Source organism: Ursus maritimus, unplaced genomic scaffold (genome assembly GCF_017311325.1).
Source record: "Ursus maritimus isolate PB19 unplaced genomic scaffold, ASM1731132v1 scaffold_12, whole genome shotgun sequence".
In the NCBI taxonomy this organism is placed as follows: Eukaryota; Metazoa; Chordata; class Mammalia; order Carnivora; family Ursidae; genus Ursus; species Ursus maritimus.
Genome location: NW_024423564.1, coordinates 48920049 through 48928999, shown reverse-complemented (window position 1 = coordinate 48928999; position 8951 = coordinate 48920049).

Sequence of the window (8951 nt, the reverse complement as noted above, 5' to 3'; positions counted from 1 at the left end):
CTGGCTGGAGTTTTGAGTTACCTCTCTTGCATAAGTCAGATCCATTTTGCAGGAACAATAGTTTTCAAGAAATGGGGAAAAAAGGCAGAGTTGTAAATGAAGGCCAAGGTCAGGGGCTGTAGGTTATAGCAAAGGAAGAAACAGGCTGCAGCCCCTGGAGAAGTCACACGAGCAGGAACCGTTAGCACTGGTGAATGTGGCAGACGCTGTTTCCTGTCTACTCCTCTATCATCACCACTCCCTCCTCTGCCAAAGAGAAGTCTGGTTTTGTTCAGAAAGTGAGGAGAGATCCCTTGATCTCATGGAAGCTGGCCGTCTACCCCAGACTGAGGGGATGAATCATGAATGGCTTAAATCTTTGCCAGTAATTCGCTAGAGGTAAGCATATGATTTAATTCTGGCCAATGAGATTTCAGGGAAAAGGGCTGGAGAGTCCGCCAAAGACATTTCTTCTTAGAGGGAAGACGGAGCCTCAGGAGGAGAATGTCCTTGGCCCTCGCCCCTTTCTTCATGCTTGTAATGCAGTTCTGTGGGAATTGCAGCCACCATCTTATGACCATGGGGGAAATTAGCCTTAGGACATGCAAAAAATTCCACGGCAGTTGGCAGAGTGAAGGAAATAGCTTGGGCCCTACAGGATGTATGGGGGAACTTATAGTAACCACAGACTTCTTGTTTTGTGAGATAATTAAAGTTTATTGATGAAGCCAATGTTGATCAAGCTCTTTGTTATGGAAGGTGAGTGCATCCTAAGCCTATATTTTTCTCCAGGTCACAGAACACACCTTCCAGATAGGTACCACATTAAGGATACCACACAGCCTCTAAAACACACCGTGACCAACCAATCACCCAGCACCCAGAAACCAGATGTTTGTCCCTGACTCTTACTCTTCTCTCACTTTAGGAAAACAGCAGAGACATCATTTGTTGATTTTAACTTGAGACAGCTCGTCTACAGTTTGTCATACGTAATGAGAACCCACTGAACCATCGCTAAGCATGAGTCCTCTTTTCCTTTACAATCTTACCTATTCATCAAGGTCCCTTGAGGCGCCTGTTCTCTGTGAACCCTCTGTGATTCCCTCCAGCCTCCAGGGGTGTTTCCTCTTGAGGACACACAGTACTTATTTAGTTGGTACTTAATCATATTCTCTTGCAGCACCTTTTGTTTCTTTACCTAACTCCCCTTTCTGTGTCTATCTTGAGGGCACGTACTATGTGTTATACTTCTTTTTATCTTCCGTGGCATCTAGCAACAGGCAGGCACTTGGCTGGTATTCAGTAAAATAGGTCAGCGAAGGAATGAAAGAATAAGGCCAGATCGTCTCACGCTTTTGATCAGGGAATGGTATTTACGTAAAATAGTGGTAGGCAGCTGTGAATTCGTGATCTGGATTATTATGACTGCATTTTATAAGATCGAAGTCTGACACAGATTCTTATGTTCAACACCAATATTTGACTCAATATTTTCCCCTATTTCTTAAAACCCTTACCAGTTTTGGATGCGTGATTTTCTTCACCACTTGACTGATGCTTTAATTTTTCCCCTATATTTCTTTTATCCAGATTGCAAAGAACTTATTCTGAACCACTTTCCACTCCTTTCCTGAAATTTCTCTCTTCCCATATTTCTGCCACCCAGGGACAAGAATCCTTCAAATACTCCTTGTGACCTATGTTCCACCACCCCCTCCACCTCCCAAACTTGACAGCCTCTGAAGGCCTGGGCAGATGGGAAAAGCCTGGCTGTAGCATCTAGAGTTGGTTCAGAATGGGACCAAAGCGAGTGTGGGGTGTTCTGCTTGGGGCAGCCAAGAATTGAAACAGCCTAAGTCCCCAGGGAGTGCTGCCAGTACAAACACAGGAAGCCAAGGGCCAACACCAGTTTCTGGAGGCAAACAGAGGGGTCAAAGGTCAGCAGCTCTGCAGAAGCTGGAATGAAGTGGAAGCAGGCTGGAAAAGAAGCAAGGAGGGTCCTGGGCATTTCCAAGAAGAGCCCAGAGTGGCCTCACTTCCCATTACCAGTTAGAAGCCACATGGCACACACAAAAGAAAGGGGATACTTCCTTTCATCCCTTTTTCATTTCTCAGCTCCATATCTTTATACTTAATTTCATCTGGCTCTTCTATGTATTAAACAAAGTTAATGCCCCCACATCCTCTGAGGACTGGGTTGTCCCAATGTCAGCTGGCTACTCACCAGGCTGCCTGCGCATTTGCAATTGAAGGACCCTGTCACGTTGGACCCTTCCAAGGACTCCAGTAGGATGGTGGCTTCCCTAGGCTGCCTCCTTTCTGAAGTGCTTCTGACATGCCTGGTCTCAGCAGGGAAACAAACAAATGAAACGCAGTAAAATGTGGACAGCAAAACGCTAGTGTAAGAGGCTGCTTAGAAAAACAAACAGATCTATATCTAGTCCTAGAACAGCAGCAATGTCCAGAGGGCAGCCAAAAGCCCAGTGGAGCAAGTAAAAGATAGCAGACAGCAAGCAGCAGGGAGCAACTGACAGATTGCTCAGAGCAGGCGGGAGGCAGTGTGAGCAATTACACAGGGAAGAAGCCAAGCCCCAGAGCAATGAGAAGACATGGAACAACGCCAACAAAGACTTAGGGGTAAATGGGGGCAGCAGAGGGAAACATGAACAAAGCTTCCTATTTGCCATAGAGTCCAGATAAAGTTCCAGATCCAAAAGACAGATTGGGTCATCTAGGAGGAAGGGAGGAGGAGGAAGGGAGGAGGAGGGGAATGCATTTTTCAGTACAATTGCTTAGAAAACTTCTGATTTGTTCCTTTTTACAAAGATGAGCTCAACATGAGATCACTGGAGACCTTGTCACTGCCGCCTGCAGCTGTCATAGTCAAGTAGGAAGGGTGAGGACTTCTAGAACTTCTAGGCCTGCTTCGACTCATTGGGGGATTCCCTGAGGTCTTAGCTAGCTGTTGGCCCTGGACTGTGCTAAGTGCTGCAGTGACAGAGCAACGAGGCAGGGACAAGGGAAAATTCTAGTTCCCGAGGGCCCCTGGAAGACCTTGATCTATAAGGCAAGTTTTCACTGGCTGGAAAGACTGTCAGTCTAGGCCTAGAGATTGCTCTCCAGCGGACATTGTGATTGCTTTGATGGGATAAGACAAGGGTGTCCACGTAGGAGACAGTGACTCTCCTTGTTTGTACCGGGGAAACCTCTGCAAGCCATGGGATTGTTTAGGTATGCAAGGCTCAGCACTTCTTTGGCATTTAGCCTCCCTCCCCTCCCTTGACCTTCTGCCACATCCTCTGGCCCATTTCCAATCCTGGATCATTTCCACGATCCACTTTCTCCACCTCGCTCTGGAGCCCCCTGAGCCCAGCACGTGACCTGGTCTGCCAGGCGCCCATCTGCCTGGGTGCTTACAGACACCCTACCGGCCGCCTAACAATTTCTCATCCATTTCTGAGCACACTTGCCACCTACTTTCTTTACTCCCTGACCTCAGATGAGCTTCATTTCTATAGAAAGGTGTTCCGGCTACTTCTACCCCTTTCCACCAACACACACACACCCCCACTGGGACCTTTACTTGTCTCTGTCCTTTGATCCTCTACCCTCCCATTGTGTTCTTCTCCACAGCTGCCGGGAATCTTCTCTTTTCTCAGGCTCCAACCTCACCTTCACCCTGCCCCTGCTCTGGTCAGCAGATGACATCACCTCTACTTAAGGAATTAGGTCATCCGATATTCTTTCCTTTTCAGAGGGCTGTGACTTTCCTCCTTCTCTTTTCTTGGTTCCCAGCCACAGAAAACTCCTCCACTGGACCCAGCGCCCTGGGGACCCTCACGCTGTCACCCATTGCCCCAAACTCCCATGTTCCTCATCAGTTCCTCTGCTCTCCTTCTCATTTGCATGAAAGGCATTCAACCCTAGCTGCGCTTCAGATCACCGGAGGTGCCTTAAAAAAAAGTACGGATATACTCAAAACAATGGAAGACAGGCTCTTGAAGAGATATGACACTGATGTTCACAGCCACATTACTCACGATAGTCAAAAGGTGGAAGTGACCCCGCTGTGCCTCCATGGATGGATGGATACACAAAACATGCTGTGTGCGTACGATGGAATACCGTGCAGCCTGCCACAGGAAGGGTATTCTGGCATATGCACAGTTTGGGGGGACATTGAGGTCCTCATGCTGTGTGATATGCGTCGGTCACAAAAAGAGAAATACTATATGATTCTGCTTATCTGTGGTACTAAGAGCAAATTCATCGAGACAGACAGTGAAATGGTGGGGGCCAAGGGCTGGGAGGGGACTTGTTTGAGTTTTAGTTTTGCAGGAGGGAAAAGGTTCCGGCTGGTTGTGATGGCAGCACAACAATGTGAATGTACTCAAAGCCACAGAGCTGTAGACTTAAAAATGGGTAAAATGGGGAAAAAACGGTTAAAATGGTAAACTTTATATTATCTATATTTCACAGCAATTTTTTTAATATTAAAAAAGAAGGGTGCCCTTTCTCCACCCAGATCCCTACATCAGAATCTCCAGAGTGAAGAATATTTCCCAGTCCCCCACCGGATAGCGGCTCTGCCCCAGGCACCGTGCAAGAAGCTGGGGTTGCAGACCTGCGGCACATACCGTCCCCTCCTGGCAGAGCTCATGGCCTTGGCCTTGCAAAGGGAAGGAGTGCTATCTGTAGAGCTGCAGGATGGACGAGTGTGCAGGCTGTCTGGGAAATGAGAGCACAGCTCTCAGCCCTGGGCTCAGAAGGGAGAAGAGAGGCAGGCAGCCCTGAGTTCTCTCTACCTGCTCACAGCTACAGCCTCTGCTCTTTCCCTCGCTGCTTGCACCTGGACCGTGCTCTCACTCTACCGAAACGCTTGGTGGGTTTAATTGCCCTCCCCTCCCCCACCCCTCATGTGCACACTCATCTTGTTGAAGGTTTGCCCTAAGTGCCAAGCACTAGCGCGTACTCCATGCGGCCGAGGTAATGGTGTGGGTTCAGCCAGCTTCCTTCCGTCTTCCTCCTCCTGGGTGCTCGGGAGCCGATCTTTCTCCTCTCTCCCTGGGAGGTGGCGGCCAGGTGCCTAGGTTCTGGCACACGGGGGTGTGCAGAGAAGTATGCAGGCCACTCCAAAGGCAGACCCTTAAAGTTCCCCAACCCGCACGCTCCAGCTGCCTCCCCCTCTTTCTGGCTGTGAAGGGCAACTCTTGCTTGAGAGGGACCAGCCACAGAGAAGGGTCTCCTGACCAGCACTGGTCTCTCTGTGAGTGAAAAACAAACCTTTACTGGGTTAAACCAACTGAGAATTTGGGGTTTTTTTCTGTCGCAGCTGCTGGCTTTAAATATCCGAGTAGTTCTCCATTTCTGTTCATTCATGCAGTCAACACTTTTCTCGCACAGACTGTTGTGCCTGGAAACGTAGCTGTGAGTATTCTCACGTCTCCCCAACCCCCGTTTTCTCTTCAGAATCCAACATCCTCCTGAGATTTGCGCTCTCTGCCTTGTGGTCACCAGGCTTTCTGCTGCGTTTCCTCTTACCTCCGTGGTGCTTTTCATTCTCCTCCTCCCTCCTAAAAAAAAAAGACATTTCCAAGCATTTCGCCCTTAGTGTCTCTCCTTGTCTAACTCTGAGTGTCGTGTCGGGGCAAGAGAGGGAGTGGGAATGGGTTTGGAGAACCTCGGACCGTGATGCAGATACGACACCGGGAAAAGGAGAGGGGAAAGGAGGAGGTTTGGGTAGGAAGCGCCCCGGGCTGCAGGGCAGCTCCAGAAAAGGAGCTCCAGAGCAAAGACTACCTGTTGGAAGACTCCGCTGTGGGGCAGGAATGACCTGCTCTGGTACTTTGTCAGGCCCTGCCCCTGGCCGGGAGCAGCCGGGGAGCGAACACTGCACGGACCCCAGCGGGGCCGCAGCTGGAAGCTGTCAGCTCCTGTAGGCCTCACATCTGCTTCTCTGGAGGGAGATCCGAGGCTGCACCCCCCTGGCTGCCACATCCATCTCCTTCCTATCTTTGGTTCACACAATGTTTCCTCTTAGAAGCTCCAGCATGTCCACAACCGCTTGACATCCTGGGAGGGTTAAGTGCGAGACAGACCATCTGGGCGCGCCGACTTGGGATACGTGGCTCAGTCAAACGTGGCCTTCGTTGCAAAGCCACTCTCCCCGCACACTACCCCATCCTGGAGCGGTTGGGCTCCCACGACCATCTCTGCGCTTGCCAGACTCTGCCAGATTTAAGTCTGTTTTTCCCAGTGGTTTGCAAGCGTCACTACACATATTTGTCTTCGCATCCCTGTAGCGTGATACTGCCTAAGATACACAGTAGGTGCTCAGTGGTCGGCTGCACGAATTATACAGAGCTAATTACTGCGCTGACAGTATATGGTGTGGAAAACTGAATAAGCTGGGAGCAAAGGAAGTGCTCAAGTCCAAGCTCCAACACCTACTAACTGTGAACTTGGGTAAGTTACTTGACATCTTTGACCCTCATTGTCTTGTTTATAAACAAGTGACTTAAGTATCTACTCGAAAGCAGGCATTTCACCTGTGAGAGCTCAGCGGGAGTGACCTGCCCTCCCTGAGGACAAGGTTACTGTGAGCAGCTGCAAAAGCCTCGGAGGTGAAAGCACGAGGCAAACTCTGAAGCTCTGGAAGAGTGGAAGACACGGAAGTCTTCACCACCTTTGTACACACGGATCCCAAATCTTTATTTCTATGCCGGCCTATGTCCTGAGTTCCAGGCTGGCGCACCCAAAGACTCCCAGCGTTCACAGCGAACTTGTAAGCAAATGTCGTATTCCAGTATTTAGTTCTCTCCGTAGCAGGCCCTACCCCTTTTCTGGCCGCATCTTACACTACTTCCCTATAAGGCAGACCCTTCCCAGGGGTCAAGAAGGCCGAGTTCAGCGAGCAAGCCCAAGCCTACCCAGACTGAACTTTCGCTATCGCCCTCCGCTTCGGGAAGCCTCCCTCCCTCTCTGCCTACAGAGATCTTGGCACACTTAAAAGCCAATCTCAGACCCCACTGCCAGGAAGTCTTTCGTGCCCACCACCACCAAAGTGATCCGCCTTTGAGTCTTCCTTCTACCGCTCCTACTAGTAGTACTGCTAATACCACGACGAACGCTCACATCTAGTTAAAAGGCGGTCTGGGCTGGTACCCCTTGGTTCTACCATGTACTAGTTGGGTGACCTTGGGAGAAAATTAATTAATCTCTCTGTATTTGAGTTTCCTCATCTGTAAAATGGGTATTGCTTCACCCACCTCGCAGGCCTCTTATGAAGAGCAAATGAAATAATGCAGGTAAGCAACTTAGTATTGTGGTAGCACAAGTCCCATAATGACCCTAAGGAGTAGGTGCTGCTGGGCTCTCCGTTTTATAGAGCAGAAAACAACTGTCTGCCCTTTGATGGGGCGCTTAACTAACAAGATATTTCCACGTGGCAGGGTCAACTTTTTTGAGTCCTGACTATGCTCAGTTATCACGTTAGTCAGTTTACCTGTATTATTTATTTCTCACAACACGTCAAGCCCCCATGTTTTATAAACAAGGAAAACAAGGCCCAGGGAGTGAAGCATTTTGCCCTAAGGTCATAGATGTCGTTAGCATCTGCAGGTTTCAGATTCAAATCCAGATTCTGTATGTTGGTATTTTACCACACTGTATCTCCTTAGTATGTATGTATCTTAGCAACCGGGTCGTAGTTGAGCCGAGGGCAGTGTCTGTCAACACTCCTTGCTGAAGCCTGTCTCCCAACCCTGCACAAGTGTTCGATCAGTACACTTCGGTTGATTGATTCGCTCCTTCCACATTGAATGAAAACCTACAATCTCAGAAAGGTAAAGCACACATTACAAGTAGGAAATACTATTATAGTAGACCCTAAGTCACAGTCTACCGACTCCCACACACAGCGGAAGCTGTCTTACAGCACAGCGCAGAGAGTGGGCACGCAACTACAGGAGCAATCCTCTGATCCATTCAGCACCCATCAGAAACACCACGTACGCACGTCCGAAACAAAACCACCCCAGAAAACATCCTGTGTAGCAGTGGCCTAGCTGGAAACTTTAGATTAGCAAGCAAAACGCTCAGAAGAGGCCTCTCTTGCCCTCCGTGGATTGCAAAATGCTGTAAACAGATCTCTAGCCATGTTTTCGACTGCAGATCCGGGACAAGGAGACTGCCAGGGAGACAGCTGCCTCCTCTGCTGACTCTTACTCATGACTGAGCACTTCTCCCCTCCTGACCGCAGCCCGGGAGGCAATAACCCTCCACCAGAGGAGGCCCTGAGGGTAGCTGAAGTGTGAGCAGGACGGAGAAGGACGAAGGACGGGGTGCTATGTACCAGCAGGCACTCAGCATACACTCCCGGGTGCGATGCTCACTACTCGCTCCAGGTGGCCATTCTAAGCCCTGCCCTCAAATCTCCTACTCCTCCCCACTTCCCCGATGGCCTGAACCCACACCTCATTGAGAAAATTGGAGCTTTCAGAAGGAAATTGCTTCATCTTCCCAGCACCATGATCTGAAACCTAACTGAATCTGTGCCCATCTTCTCTTTACTCCCTCCTTATGGGGGAGGAAGAGAGCTTCGCATGACCAAAGGCAGTCCCTCCTTTGGGCTCCAAAAGCCATCCCCTCTTGCCCTCCCAAGGACTTGGCTCCTTTGTTCCCTTCTTCTTCTGTCACTATTCCCTCCCTCTTCAGTGACTCATTCTCATCGGCATAACAATATGCTCTAGGTCTTCTACATTTACCAACAAACAAAAGCCTTGGCATTCCATCCTTCTGTTGCTGCTGATTTCATTCCCTAAGGTTATTTGCATGTGTCTACATCTCTTCTCCCCTATTCATTCATTCTCCACTATTATTTTTTATTTTAACTTAATATACAGAAACATAATATAAAAGATCCCCAGTATTCAAGGTTCTTATGTACACCTCTCATAGTCAGTCCCCTT